This window comes from Arachis stenosperma, chromosome 3 (assembly GCF_014773155.1).
Source record: "Arachis stenosperma cultivar V10309 chromosome 3, arast.V10309.gnm1.PFL2, whole genome shotgun sequence".
NCBI classification, from domain to species: Eukaryota; Viridiplantae; Streptophyta; class Magnoliopsida; order Fabales; family Fabaceae; genus Arachis; species Arachis stenosperma.
The window spans coordinates 104,988,874-105,005,049 of NC_080379.1; the positions used below are offsets into that span (position 1 = coordinate 104,988,874).

General features: G+C 35.0%; 1 non-coding gene across 1 annotated transcript; it reads left to right on the forward strand.

Moving 5' to 3' along the window:
* The first annotated feature begins 5,589 nt into the window (after positions 1-5,589).
* On the forward strand, positions 5,590-5,697 carry LOC130971262 (small nucleolar RNA R71). Its single transcript, XR_009082490.1, has one exon. It is a non-coding gene; the product is annotated as a small nucleolar RNA R71 (small nucleolar RNA).
* Positions 5,698-16,176: the final 10,479 nt, after the last annotated feature.

The window sequence follows — 16,176 nt, forward strand, 5'->3', positions numbered from 1 at the left end:
AAGAATGAGTGAAACAAAAAGGAAAAGAGAAGAAAGACTAGAGACAAAGAGACTAGAGAGTGTTGATGATAATTAGGGGTGGAATGGGTAGAGCAAGGTTTAAATTTCAACTTGATCCTAATTCAAATCGAACTCTACTCGCTTCCTAATTTTCTCAATTTGACCTGCAAAATAAATTTATTTTTATCCAAACATAATATTTAGTCCTTTCACATCTCATAATATTAAATATTATTTATCTATAATTAGCAAATTGAATTACTAGCTTAGTGATAATAACTATTTGTGTATAAGATAATAATTTAAATTTAAATCTTTACTCGTTATATATATATTCTTGTGAATATTCACATGATATATTAAGAGTGCGAATTGAGTGGATAGAGTTTATTCAACACTCAAACCTGATTCTACCTAATTAATACACTACAACAATTCCGGCAGATAGCGGCAGAAATTTTGCGGCGGTTATATAAAACTACCGCAAAACGGCAACTTGCGGCACCCGGCACATATAGCGGCGATTATTGGTTGGGGCGGCAATCAGGACTACATTTAATGACGGTTTTTCTCGAAAAGCCGCTATATTTCAATCAGGCTTGCATTTAGCGACATCTTTTCGAAAATCGCCGCTATATGTACCGTCGGGTGAGTTTTTTTACATTTTGCGGTGGTTTTGTTTAAACCGCCGCAAAATGTGTATTACCACATATTGCAATGTTTTCTTTGGTAATAACCATCTGGGTATAATCTAGTTAAATAACAGTACTATCTTAAGCTACATATATTTAAATCATTGTTACTTAAACTCGTAACACTTTTTCTACATTCGTTTTACATAAAAAGTTCACAAGTTAAATAAGCTATATATGTTAATTCATGTGAACAAATTTACCAATAAGATTTTCTTGTTTACTTTATTGACATTTAAATTTACATTCAAACATGGATGTAAAAGAAGAAAATAAAATCATACTTTGGACTAATTCAAAATCAAACATTTTCTAAAAATAATAATTAAAAATATTTTCTACAAGTCATTAAAAATTCAAAACTTTATAATTTTACCAAAATTATAATTTTAAATTATAATTTTTTTATTTTAATGATTTGTTGAGCATTTATTAAAATAAAAAATTTAAAAACATTTTAAATAACAATCTTAACTTGTATTCTTAGATATAAGAATTCATAATAACTAAATTCAAAATTAATTAATATTTTATCAGAATTAAATACTAATAGAATAAAAATATTTTTATACGAAAACCAATCAATCATCTTCATATTGTCGTGGTTAATAGATTCAATAATGCTAACTGACCAACAAAATATAATAATTTTAGCAAGTATTTCACTAATTTTAAATAGTAAAGACTAAATTCTAAATCTTAATAAATATTTTTAAAAAATATTTGATTTTTAATAATTTATAAAAAATATTTATAATTATTATTTTTTTATTTATGATTGAATGTACTCTTTATTGAATTTATTATGGATATTATTAAATGTACTCTTTATTGTACTCTTTATATACGCTTGGATCATATATAAATAGATATAAATTAATTCGATCTACTATGGTAAAAAATTATTTCGAAGCTGACCCATTCGAATTACTAGGGACGTCCTAGCGTGCATAATTCGAATCACCCTGATTCGAACTACCCTAAGACTACATGTAAGCATAATTCAAATTGGACAAATTCGAATTACAAGCATTACTACTATTTCGAATAGGACTAATTCGAATTAGTGTTGGTTTGTCTAATTTGAGACTGATTCGAATTACGTAAGAATGTTCTTTTGGGAGATCCTGGTAATATTTTTCAATTTGATAGAATTGTGTAATTTGGTCCTCCATTTGATTTAATTGTGCATTTTACCCAATATATAAGGTGCCTATAATAACTATGATTAGATATAAAGTATACAACAAAAAATTGTGTGGCAATCAAATGTGTTTGTAACACCCTAATACTTTTAAACTGAGTTAAGCTTTGTTTGGATTATATTTAGTAGCTGATATTCAAAATCTTGTAAAATTTTTCTTTTTAAAACAAATGTGAAATATTTATATAAAATAATTTATAGATAAACACATTGAATAATTAGTTTTTATTAGAATAGTTACTAGTTGAAAAATATAAGTGGATTTGAAAATATTAACATGAAAAACCGGTGTGCTAAACTATGAAGGCACAGCAATGACAAGCTTTACTCATACCAAATAAAAAAGAAAAACATAATAGTTACAATTGCAATCAGTCAATAAGGATAAAACAAGACACATAGGAAATCCTAATTCTCTTAATTTGTTTAACTATGGCCAAAACAATCGCATATTCTTCCTTCTTAAGGTAAACGTTTAATGTTTTGTATCTACGTCCTCGATAGCTTGCTCCCACTAGTGCACTTGTCTTTTCACCTCAATTGTACTACTTCGTACTGCATCGTTCCTGAAGATGGTACAGAGAGAGGGGTGAGAAACAAAAGTTTCTCAATAGTTTATCTATATGGTGTCGCCGTATCCATCCCCAGCCACTCCGAGTTTTAATATAAAAACAGTGATAATGCAATGTTATTCAATTATTATTTTCAAAAGTCTTGATTAGTCGGAGTGGTGTGACTTTTAGATGCTTCTCATTTACTTATGTTATGACATGTGTAATGCATACAAAATGCCTATAGCGTTAAAACATATAAAGGTAACACATAAACCTTGGTATGATGTTCTCATAGGCCATAAAGCAAAACGAAATAAATAATAAATAAGAGATGACTCGCTTCTTGAATGTAGGGATGGCAACGAGGCAGGACGGGGGCGGGTAATACCTCCCTGCTCCCTGACGATCGCTAAACACCGGTTTAGAAATTCACAAGTTTTAAAGTTCAAGTTTCGTTGTAGCTCTAAACCAGAATCCAATGTACTTCAAAGTTTAGTAAAAGTGTCACAAAGTTTCAATCAAATACCGGGTTTAATCCCGGGCCGTTTTGAATCACAATCGAGTGCCCAATTATTGCCTATGGGAGAAAAAGGGTTTGATCGTAATAATTGAGAATTTAAATGACAAAAAATTAAATAAGTAAACAATAACTAAATATCAAAGGCAATTAAACTAAAAATAATTAAGGCAATCGACAAGTAAAAGGAATCAAATTTAAGTCCTAAAAGTCCTTGGCTAGAGTTGATAAGTCAAGGATCACTATCGAAGCGGGCTTCACGTTGAGAAATAGTAGTCTGGTATTACACTACTCCTTACACTCGAATTTAAATGACCACAAACATGGCAATTATAAAGAGTTAATCCTAATGCTAATCATTAAGAAAAGTCAAGTAGGAATAATTAATCCTAATCTATAATCCTAATCAACTTACTAATTGAATTAGTAAAAACTTAGCGTCAATTAGGCGTGTAAAACGCCCTTGCTGTGCAATTCTGGCATTTAACGCCACTTCCATGCTTGTTTCTGGCGTTAAACGCCAGCTCCATGCTTGTTTCTGGTGTTAAAGACCCAAATGGAGCTTGTTTCTGGCGTTTAACGCCAGCTTTCCTCTGGGTGCAATCCTGGCGTTTAAACGCCAGATTGCTGCTTCTTTCTGGCGTTTAACGCCAGTTTCATGCTCTGTTCTGGCGTTAAACGCCAGCCAGATGCTCCTTACTGGCGTTTAAACGCCAGTAAGCTCTTCCTCCAGGGTGTGCTGTTTTCAATGCTGTTTTTCATTCTATTTTTGATTTTTCAGTAGTTTTTGTGACTCCACATGATCATCAACCTAATAAAACACGAAATAACAAAGAGAAAATAAAATAAAAATGATTAAATAACATTGGGTTGCCTCCCAACAAGCGCTTCTTTAATGTCAATAGCTTGACAGTGAGCTCTCATGGAGCCTCACAGATAATCAGAGCAAGGTTGGGACCTCCCAACACCAAACTTAGAGTTTGGTTGTGGGGGTTCAACACCAAACTTAGAGTTTGGTTGTGGCCTCCCAACACCAAACTTAGAGTTTGACTGTGGGGGCTTTGGTTGACTCTGCAGTGAGAGAAGCTTTTCATGCTTCCTCTCCATGGTTACAGAAGGAGATCCTTGAGTTTTAAACACAAGGTAGTCCTCATTCAGTTGAAGGACCAACTCTCCTCTGTCCACATCAATCACAGCTCTTGCTGTGGCTAGGAAGGGTCTTCCAAGGATGATGGATTCATCCTCATCCTTTCCAGTATCTAGGATTATGAAATCAGCAGGGATGTAAAGGCCTTCAACCTTTACTAACACGTCCTCTACTTGTCCATAAGCCTGTTTTCTTGAGTTGTCTGCCATCTCTAATGAGATTCTGGCAGCTTGCACCTCAAAGATTCCCAGTTTCTCCATTACAGAGAGGGGCATGAGGTTTATCCCTGACCCAAGGTCACATAGAGCCTTTTCAAAGGTCATGGTGCCTATGGTACAAGGTATTAAGAACTTTCCAGGATCCTGTTTCTTCTGAGGCAATGTCAGTTGATCCAGATCACTCAGTTCATTGATGAGCAAGGGAGGTTCATCTTCCCAAGTCTCATTACCAAATAATTTGGCATTCAGCTTCATGATTGCACCAAGGTACTTGGCAACTTGCTCTTCAGTAACATCTTCATTCTCTTCAGAAGAAGAATACTCATCAGAGCTCATGAATGGCATAAGGAGGTTCAATGGAATCTCTATGGTCTCTAGATGAGCCTCAGATTCCTTTGGTTCCTCAGAGGGAAACTCCTTGTTGATCACTGGACGTCCCAGGAGGTCTTCCTCACTGGGATTCACGTCCTCTCCCTCCTTTGCAGGTTCGGCCATGATGGTTAATTCAATGGCCTTGCACTCTCTTTTTGGATTCTCTTCTGTATTGCTTGGGAGAGTACTAGGAGGGGTTTCAGTGACCCTTTTACTCAGCTGGCCCACTTGTGCCTCCAAATTTCTAATGGAGGACCTTGTTTCATTCATGAAACTTAAAGTGGCCTTAGATAGATCAGAGACTATATTTGCTAAGCTAGATGGATCCTGCTCAGGACTCTCTGTCTTTTGCTGAGTGGATGATGGAAAAGGCTTGCTATTGCTAAACATGTTTCTTCCACCATTGTTAAAGCCTTGTTGAGGCTTTTGTTGATCCTTCCATGAGAAATTTGGATGATTTCTCCATGAGGGATTATAGGTGTTTCCATAGGGTTCACCCATGTAATTCACCTCTGCTATTGCAGGGTTCTCAGGATCATAAGCTTCTTCTTCAGAAGATGCCTCTTTAGTACTGTTGGATGATTCCTTCAATCCATTCAGACTCTGAGAGATCATATTGACTTGCTGAGTCAATATTTTATTCTGAGCCAATATGGCATTCAGAGTATCAATTTCAAGAACTCCCTTCCTCATAGGCGTCCCATTATTCACAGGATTCCTTTCAGAAGTGTACATGAACTGGTTATTTGCAACCATGTCAATGAGTTCTTGAGCTTCTGCAGGCGTTTTCTTTAGGTGAATGGATCCACCTGCAGAATGGTCCAGTGACATCTTTGATAACTTAGACAGACCATCATAGAATATATCTAGAATGGTCCATTCTGAAAGCATGTCAGAAGGACACTTTTTGGTCAGTTCCTTGTATCTCTCCCAAGCTTCATAGAGGGATTCACCTTCTTTCTGTCTGAAGGTTTGAACATCCACTCTAAGCTTACTAAGCTTTTGAGGAGGAAAGAACTTGGCTAAGAAAGCCGTGACCAGCTTATCCCAAGAGTTCAGGCTATCCTTAGGTTGAGAGTCCAACCATATTCTAGCTCTGTCTCTTACAGCAAACGGGAAAAGCATAAGCCTGTAGACCTCGGGATCAACCCCATTGGTCTTAACAGTATCACAGATCTGCAAGAATTCAGTTAAGAACTGAAAAGGATCTTCAGATGGAAGTCCATGAAACTTGCAGTTCTGTTGCATCAGAGAAACTAATTGAGGTTTAAGCTCAAAGTTGTTTGCTCCAATGGCAGGAATTGAGATGCTTCTTCCATGTAAATTGGAATTAGGTGCAGTAAAGTCACCAAGCATCTTCCTTGCATTGTTATTATTTTCGGCCATGTCTCCTTCTTTTTCGAAATTTTCAGTCAGATTTTCTCCAGAGAGTTGTGCTTTAGCTTCCCTTAGCTTCCTCTTCAGAGTCCTTTCAGGTTCAGGATCAGCTTCAACAAGAATGTTCTTATCCTTGTTCCTGCTCATATGAAAAAGAAGAAAATAGAAAAGAAAATATGGAATCCTCTATGTCACAGTATAGAGATTCCTTTATGTGAGTAGAAGAAGATAAGAATAGAAGAAGAGAAATTCGAACACCAAGAGGAAGAGAGGGTTCGAATTTTGAGATGAAGAGGAGTGTTAGTAAATAAATAAATAAATAAATAATAGGAGATGAGAGAAAGGGAATTTCGAAAATTAATTAAAATAAAAATAAAATTTAAAGTTAAATTTCAAAAATTAAAATTGAAATCAAATTAAATTAAAAATTAAAACAATTAGTTAATAAAAAGAAATTTGAAAAAGGGGGAAGGGATTTTCGAAAATTAGAGAGAGATAATTAGTTAGGTAGTTTTGTAAAAGATATGATCGAAACATAAAGATAAGATTGATTGAAAAAGATTTGAAAATCAATTTGAAAAAGATAAGAAGTTAGAAAAGATTTTGAAAAAGATATGATTGAGAGATATGATTGAAAATCATTTTGAAAAGGATTTGAAAAGGAGATTAAAAAGATTTGATTTTGAAAATTAAAGTTGATTACTTGACTAACAAGAAAATAAAAGATATGATTTTAAAATTTAAAGATTGAACCTTTCTTATTAGGCGAGTAACAAACTTAATATTTTTGAATCAATCACATTAATTGTTAGTAAAGATTTGAAATTATGAAACAAAATAAGAAAAAGATTTTTGAAAATCATTTTGGAATTTTTGAAAATTATGAAAGAAAAATGAAAAAGATTTGATTTTTGAAAAAGATTTGAAAAAGATAAGATTTTTAAATTGAAAATTTGATTTGACTCATAAGAAATAACTAAATTTTAAAATTTTTTGACTAAATCAAATCAAATTTTCAAAAATTATGAGTGAAATATGAGAAAGATATTTTTTTGATTTTTGAATTTTCAATGAAGAAAGAGAAAAACAACCCAAAGACTCAATGCATGAAAATTTTGGATCAAAACATGTGATGCATGCAAGAACACTATGAATGTCAAGATGAACACCAAGAACACTTTGAATGTCAAGATGAACACCAAGAACTTATTTTTGAAAAATTTTCAAGAAAAGAAAACATGCAAGACACCAAACTTAAAAATTTTAATTTTTAGACACTAACAAATTGAAAATGCATATGAAAAACAAGAAAAGACACAAAACAAGAAAATATGAAGATCAAACAAGAAGACTGGCCAAGAACAACTTGAAGATCATGAAGAATGCAATGCATGAAATTTTTGAAAATAATTTTTAGAAAATTAAAAAGATGCAATTGACACCAAACTTAAAACTTGACTCTAGACTCAAACAAGAAACACAAAATATTTTTGATTTTATGATTTTATAAATTTTTTTGTATTTTTTGAAAATTAATTGGGAAAAACGAAAAAGAAAATTTTTTTTTTCGAAAATAAGAAAATAAAAAGCTTAAAATTAAAATAAAATAAAATTACCTAATCTGAGCAACAAGATGAACCGTCAGTTGTCCAAACTCGAACAATCCCCGGCAACGGCGCCAAAAACTTGGTGCGCAGAAATCGTGACGGTTCCATTCCTTGGTAACGGCGCTGAAAACTTTATACGCACGTTCATAATCTTAATTCTTTGTCACAACTTCGCACAACTGACCAGCAAGTGCACTGGGTCGTCCAAGTAATAAACCTTACGTGAGTAAGGGTCGATCCCACGGAGATTGTCGGCTTGAAGCAAGCTATGGTCACCTTGTAAATCTCAGTCAGGCGGATTCAAATGGTTTTATGAATTGATAAGTAAAAGATAAATAAAATATAACTAGGATAGAGATACTTATGTAATTTATTGGTGAGAGTTTCAGATAAGCATATAGAGATGCTTTCGTTCCTCTGAACCTCTGCTTTCCTGCTGTCTTCATCCAACCATTCCTACTCCTTTCCATGGCAAGCTTTATGTAGGGCATCACCGTTGTCAATGGCTACATCCCATCCTCTCTGTGAAAATGGTCCAATGCGCTGTCACTGCATGGCTAATCATCTGTCGGTTCTCGATCATACTGGAATAGGATTTACTATCCTTTTGCGTCTGTCACTATGCCCAGCACTCGCGAGTTTGAAGCTCGTCACAGCCATCCCTTCCCAGATCCTACTCGGAATACCACAGACAAGGTTTAGACTTTCTGGATCTCAAGAATGGCCATCCATGGGTTCTAACTTATACCACGAAGATTCTAATATCTCGGACTCGGTCCTCTGTATTAGATATCTAAGAGATACTCATTCTAGCTTGTTTGCATGTAGAACGGAAGTGTTTGTCAGGCACGCGTTCATAGGTGAGAATGATGATGAGCGTCACATAATCATCACATTCATCATGTTCTTGGGTGCGAATGGATATCTTAGAGAAGGAATAAGCTTGAATTGAATAGAAAAACAGTAGTACTTTGTATTAATTCATGAGGAACAGCAGAGCTCCACACCTTAATCTATGGAGTGTAGAAACTCTACCGTTGAAAATACATAAGTGATAAGGTCCAGGCATGGCCGAATGGCCAGCCCCCAAAACGTGATCAAAGGATCAAAAGATAATCCAAAGATGTAAATACAATAGTAAAAAGTCCTATTTATACTAAACTAGTTACTAGGGTTTACAGAAATGAGTAAATGATGCAGAAATCCACTTCTGGGGCCCACTTGGTGTGTGCTTGGGCTGAGCATTGAGCTTTACACGTGTAGAGGTCTTTCTTGGAGTTGAACGCCAGTTTGTAACCTGTTTCTGGCGTTTAACTCCACTTTGCAACCTGTTTCTGGCGTTTGACTCCAGAATGCAGCATGGAACTGGCGTTCAACGCCAGTTTACGTCATCTAAACTCAGGCAAAGTATAGACTATTATATATTGCTGGAAAGCCCTGGATGTCTACTTTCCAACGCAATTGAGAGCGCGCCATTTGGAGTTCTGTAGCTCCAGAAAATCCACTTTGAGTGCAGGGAGGTCAGAATCCAACAGCATCTGCAGTCCTTCTTCAACCTCTGAATCTGATTTTTGCTCAAGTCCCTCAATTTCAGCCAGAAAATACCTGAAATCATAGAAAAACACACAAACTCATAGTAAAGTCCAGAAATGTGATTTTTATTTAAAAACTAATAAAAATATACTAAAAACTAACTAAATCATACTGAAAACTATGTAAAAACAATGCCAAAAAGCGTATAAATTATCCGCTCATCACATCCCCTTGTAACTCTCCCAGGAATTGTAAAGAGATTTATTATCCTCTTGTTTAAAGCCTTGGATGTCCAGCCTTAGCTGTGTCATCCTTTTTGGAGGGAAGTATTGATTTAGGAATTTGTTTGACAACTGTTTCTATGTTCTTATACTTGCTGTGGGTTGGTTATTTAACCACCTCTTAGCTTGATCTTTTATAGAAAATGGAAACAGTAATAATCTGTAGACATCCTGATCCACTTCTTTATCACGTACTGTGTCAGCAATTTGTAAGAACTGTGCCAGAAACTCAGTAGGTTCTTCCTGTGGAAGACCGGAATACTGGAAATTTTACTGCACCATGATAATGAGCTGAGGATTTAGCTCAAAACTGCTTGCTTTGATGGGAGGTATACAGATGCTACTCCTATATGCAGCCGTAATGGGGTTGGCATATGACCTCAGAGTCCTTCTGGACTGTTCATTTCCACTTAGATCCATGATGGAGAAAAGGGAATTGATGTGAATTGCAAATAAAATATATTTTTATTTTTATTTTATTTAGTTAGAAACAAACCGAATAAATAAAAAAATAATATAAAATAAAATAATTAGAAATTAAAATATAAAATTCAAAAACTAAAAGAAAAAAAGAAAAATAAATTCGAAAACTAAAATAATTACTTAATTAAGAAGATTTGAAAAACTTTGGATATGATTTTTGAAAGGGATTTTGAATTTTGAAATCTCAAAACTAAGATAAGATAGAATAAAAATTCTCTAAAATAAAAATCTAAATTTTTAAATGAAATTTTCAAAAATTCAATTAAATAAATATGAAAGATATTTTTGAATTTAATGAGGAAAAAGAAAAACAATAAAATGACACCAAACTTAGAATTTTTAGATCAAAACAAAGAAGACAAACAGGAAAATTTTGAATATCAAGATTGATGGTGTTTTTGTGGAAAAACAAATTCCAATCACCTAAAACTCACCGGCAAGTGTACCGGGTCACATCAAGTAGTAAAACTCACTTAGAGTGAGGTCGATCCCACAGGGATTGATGGATCAAGCAACTTTAGTGGGTGATTAGTTTAGTCAAGCTAACATTGAGTGAATTGTGTGAAGGTGATCAACAGAAAGTAAATTGCAAGGAATTTAAAAGATGCAGAAAGTAAATTGGATTGAAACTTAAAGAGCAAGAAATGTAAATTGCAGAAACTTAAATGACAAGAAATGTAAATTGCATGAAATGTAAAAGGAGGCTGGGGTGCTGGAAATTAAAGAGAGCAATAGAGCAAGCAATTGAAGAGATCTTGAGAACAAGTAACAGGAAATTTTAAGTGTAAGAAAATTTAAATTCAGATCACAGTAGCTCAAATGTAAAGTGTAGATGAACAAAAGTGCAGGAAAGTAATTTGAGAACAATGAGAACAGAAAGCAAAAATCACAGAGAAGGAAATTGCAGCAAAAAAGTAAATCAGCAATCTGAAATCTCAAAGAGGAATTAACAATTTCAATGAAACAGTAAAAACAGAAGAGCATCCAAGAGCTCAATTCAATTGCAAAATAAAATTGAAGATCTCAGGGAATCAAGAGACTAGAAAACAAGTCTAGATCTCACTCCCTTCCTAGATCCAACAGATAACAAGATTGAAGAATAAAGACAAATAGAAGCAATAAATGAAAGCTTTGATTCAAATCACAATTTCTTGAATTATGCAGAAAAATAACAAGAGAAGTTACAGATGGAGAATGAAAATAGAATTCCTTCCAATCTCAATCCAAAATTTCAAAACAGAAAAGAAAACTAAGAGAGAAAGCAAAATGAAAACTAAAGAGTGTAAAACTCCCTATTGGAGCTAGCCTTCTTAATAGAGCTCTCCAAAGAAATGAAGCAGATGCCTTTTTATAGGCTTTTCACAAAATAAAAATAAAAATGAAAAATGAAAATCTAAATAAATTACAATTAAAAATAAATTCCTAAGCTAACTTGTTCTTCTGCCTTGAAGTGATGTCCATGGGCTTTTAAATTTTGGTGCAGGATTGAATTAATTTGATTTTTGGACCATGGGTCACACTCCCAGGGCAAAGCTCTCCCCCAAGAGCTTTAAAGCTCTCCATAAGAGCTCTATTGGAAGCACCCCTTTGTTTTGGAGAGAAACTCCAAGTTCGAACCATGATGGAAGCATTTTGTGAGCCCTTTTTCTTACATTTTCATGAGGAGACCCACGATAAAGCTCTCAAGGAGAGCTTTAGAGCTCTCAAGGAGAGCGCTACTTCCTTGCTTCCCTTGGTCTCCCTCTTCGAATCCTGGTGAAGCCACTTTGATTCATTTTTGCTTATTTTTGGTCCTTAAAGATGCCTTTTACTCGTGCCTCAATTTCATGCCAAATATGGATTGCTATATATCGTTGGAAAGCTCTGAATGTCAGCTTTCCAACGCAACTAGAAGCACATCAATCGGACTTCTGTAGCTCAAGTTATGGCCCTTTGAAGGAGGCATGGTCATGCTGTAAGCGCCCAAGTTTAACTTAGCGAAAATTTTTGCCTCCAAGCTCATTTTCCTTGAGGCAAGCCCGAAAAAGCTCTTGGCAAGAGCTTTAGGTAAGAGCTTTGCTTTGAGTTTTGCCTTGCTTTTTGAAACAAAGCTCTTGGCAAGAGCTTTGTGCCCTTGCTCCTTGTTGTGAGACACGCTTTTCTTCCCTTGGTTTAGTCATGGGCCACGCTTTTAAAAGCGTGGCCTAAGGCTCCAAAGTGTGCTCCAACTTCAAAGTGTGCCCCAAAGCTCTTTTCTTCTCCTTTTTAGCTCATTTTGTGCTTCTTTGCTTCTTTTTCTTCTTATTTCTTACAAGATTTATAAAATTAAAATATCAAGGAAATATACCAATTAAGTACAAAAGCATTCAATATTTAAGCACAAATAATCAATTTCTTGTATGAAAAAGCATAGAAAAACATGACATGGTGACATGTCATCAAAGATGAACACTGAGAGCAACTTTTGAAAAATTTTTAAGAAAACAGAAACACAAAGGACACCAAACTTAAAAATTTTTATGCTCTGAGCACTAATAATGAGAAAAAAATGAAAGAAAAATAAACTTATGCAATTGACACCAAACTTAAAATATGAAACTAAACTCAAACAGAAGACTAAATTATGAAGTTATTGGTTTTGAAAATTTTCGAAAATAATTTAGAAAAATAAAATAAGGATTTTAAAATTTTAACCAAAAACAATAATAGAAGACTCTAAACTAAAAAGAAAAATTTTTCCTAATCTAAGCAACAAAATAAACCGTCAGTTGTCCAAACTCGAACAATCCCTGGCAACGGCGCCAAAAACTTGCTGCACAAAATTATGATTACACTTTTCACAACTTCGCACAACTAACCAGCAAGTGCACTGGGTCGTCCAAGTAATACCTTACGTGAGTAAGGGTCGATCCCACAGAGATTGTCGGCTTGAAGCAAGCTATGGTTATTTTGTAAATCTCAGTTAGGAGATTAATGATAATAGTGGTTATATTTATGAAAATAAATAACATGAAATAAACAGTACTTGTAATTCAGTGATGAGAAATAGGTTGAGGTTCCGGAGATGCTCTGTCATCTGAATCTCTGCTTTCCTACTGCCTTCTTCTTCAAACATGCACGGCTCTTTCCATGGCAGGTTATATGATCCTCTCGGATAAAAACAAATCCATATGCGCTGTCACCGCATGGCTTATCATCTATCGGTTCCCGCTAGCGTCGGGATAAGACCATTGTCCTTTTGCACACTGTCACTTGTGCCCCACATTTGCAGGTTTGAAGCTTTTTACAGTCATCCCTTTCCAGATCCTACTCGGAATACCACAGACAAGGTTTAGACTTTTCGGATCCCAGGAATGCTGCCAATTGGTTCTAGCCTATACCACGAAGGTTCTAACCTCCGGACTCAGTCCGTGGATCAGAAACCAAAGAGATACGCATTCAAGCTGTCGTCCAATGACTACGTTGAGATCAAATAGAATGGAATGGTTGTCAGGCATGCGTTCATAGATTTGAGAATAATGATGAGTGTCACGGATCATCATCTTCTCTGGATTGAAGTACGAATGAGTATCTTAGAATAGAATCAAGCGTGATTGAATGAAAAATAGTAGTAATTGCATTAATTTATTGAAACACAGTAGAGCTCTTCACCCCCAACCATGGGGTTTAGAGACTCATGCCGTCAGAAATGCAATATGAAGTGTAAAAATGTCATGAGGTACAAAATAAATCTCTAAAAGTAGTTTTTATACCAGACTAGTAACTTAGGTTTACAGAAAATGAGTAACTAAGTGCAGATGGTGCAGAAATCCAATTTCGGGGCCCACTTGGTGTGTGCTTGGGCTGAGCATTGAAACTTTTTCGTGCTTAGGCTATTTCTGGAGTTAAACGCCAGCTTTGGTGCCAGTTTGGGCGTTTAACTCCAATTCTGATGCCGGTTTGGGTGTTTTACGCTAGAAATTTTAGGCTGACTTTAAACGCCAGTTTGGGCCATCAAATCTCAGTCAACATATGGACTATTATATATTGCTGGAAAGCTCAGGATGTCTACTTTCCAACACAATTGAGAGCGCGCCAATTAGGCTTCTGTAGCTCCAAAAAATCCACTTCGAGTGCAGGGAGGTCAGAATCCAACAGCATCTGCAGTCCTTTTTCAGCCTCTGAATCAGATTTTTGCACAGGTCCCTCAATTTCAGCCAAAAAATACCTGAAATCATAGAAAAATATACAAACTCATAGTAAAGTCCAGAAATATAATTTTTGCAAAAAAACTAATAAAAATATAATAAAAATTAATTAAAATATACTAAAAATTATATAAAAACAATGCCAAAAAGGGTATAAATTATCCGCTCATCAGCTCCTAACCTTAACTAAGGAGAATTAGTTGCTCATGCTCTTCCGAGGAATCCTTGAAAAAAAAACTGCCAAAGGAGAGAAGCTCAAAGTGTTTCACTTCTCTCCTTAAATACCAACCCTAATGAAATTCAAATTCAAGCTAAAACAGAATCAAGTTTAAAACAAAATGAAATATTCTTCATAAATGATTGCCTCCAGCAAAGCTTTCTATCTTATCTTCTTGCAAATCCTTAATTAATGCTTGATTTTTGGGCTTGAGTGAATTAGATAAGTGTTGAAGAGTTGGAAGATTTAGTGGGTACATTGAGGTACCTGGGAGTGGCTAAGGATCTCACAAGATACGTGAAGGGTTCATGTCACACGCAGAGCTCAAATTCAATTTGTTTCACTCACTGGATAGATCACGTGGTACATGGAGTATCCCACGTGGTGCGTGGCTTAGCTTTCCTTCAATTGTAGTCTCTGTTATTCCATTGCATTGTACGTGGAAAAACTCACGTCCCACACAAAAGTGTAATCGTGTGTACGCATGCCTCATGCGTATGCATGCTTGCTCAAAATCCTTATGTCATATGTACACATGAGTCATGCGTGCACATGATGGCCACATCTTACATAAAAGCCTTTACATCCCACGTCTAGTTTTCTACGTAACACGTTGACTTTGGGGGTCATGCATACGCACAGGTCATGCGTACGCATGAATGAGAAAATTTCACCATTTGTGCGCACGCATGGATCATGCATATGCATGGCTTCTGTTTTGGCATTGTACGTCAATGCTCCCACATTGTACGTTGGAGTGTCTTGTGCCTCTGGGAGTGCATAGTTAGTTTGACATGGCACGTTTCTTTCCCCACGTTGCACGTGAAGCTTTCTGTTCAATTTAAGGGGCTTTCTGTTTGTATCTAGAAAGCTTTCTATTTGTTCCTCCATTCTCGCTCTTGTTGCTCAAAGTGATTCCTTGCCTTCTTTTCTCTTTGATCTTTTCCAATTCTCTTCCAAATTCCCTAAAATCAATGATAACACACTAACTCAAAGCATTGCTCAATTAACCATGAAAACATTGTTTAAGTTGCAATAATTATTAGTTTATTGAATCTAATTCTAAGAGAAAAACACTAAAGATGCGCATGCATCAGTATCTAAACTAGAAACATAATCAATTTTAAAAAGAAATTAGAAAAATGTACATTATTGTATCAATTAACTATCTAACTATATAAGGATTATTTTGAAAGAGATTGAAAAAGTTTGGTACCTCACTCTTCCAATATATAGTTTCCAAACAACTATTATGCAAAATATCTATGTAACATTTTTTCATTAACATATACTAAAATAATCTATTTTAATGATACAAGCATTTTAATATGACATTAAAGTAATTTAAAGGAGCAAATATCTTAAAAGGAGAAAAATTTGAACCACATTTAAGTGTTATGGTTTAATTGGTCTTAATTTGGGTTGAGTTTTTTTGTTCTTTTTTTTTAAAAAAACCACAACATGGAAATATCATACAGCAAAATTTCCAAACTTAGCCTTTCCATAAGTTTCTTGATAGGTATTCCGAGGGTTACTGAAAATAGTGATTTGGATATGAACGTGAGGTCTAGGCTCTTTTTAAGGTAGTGTCCGACTTGTGCTGGTACCGAGGTGCTGTCGTCTGAGTTTCTCGTGAGGAGGTGGGTGTGGTACCTGTAAGAGACTTTGATCCTTAAGGTTTTAAGTAGGTTTTTAGTAGATTTGGTTCTGAATATACCTGGGGTTTTGTTAGTATATTTATAGTAAAAAGATAACCACCTTTGAAGTAGTTCCACCTTTGAGGATGGGTGAATGTTCCTTTTATCTTG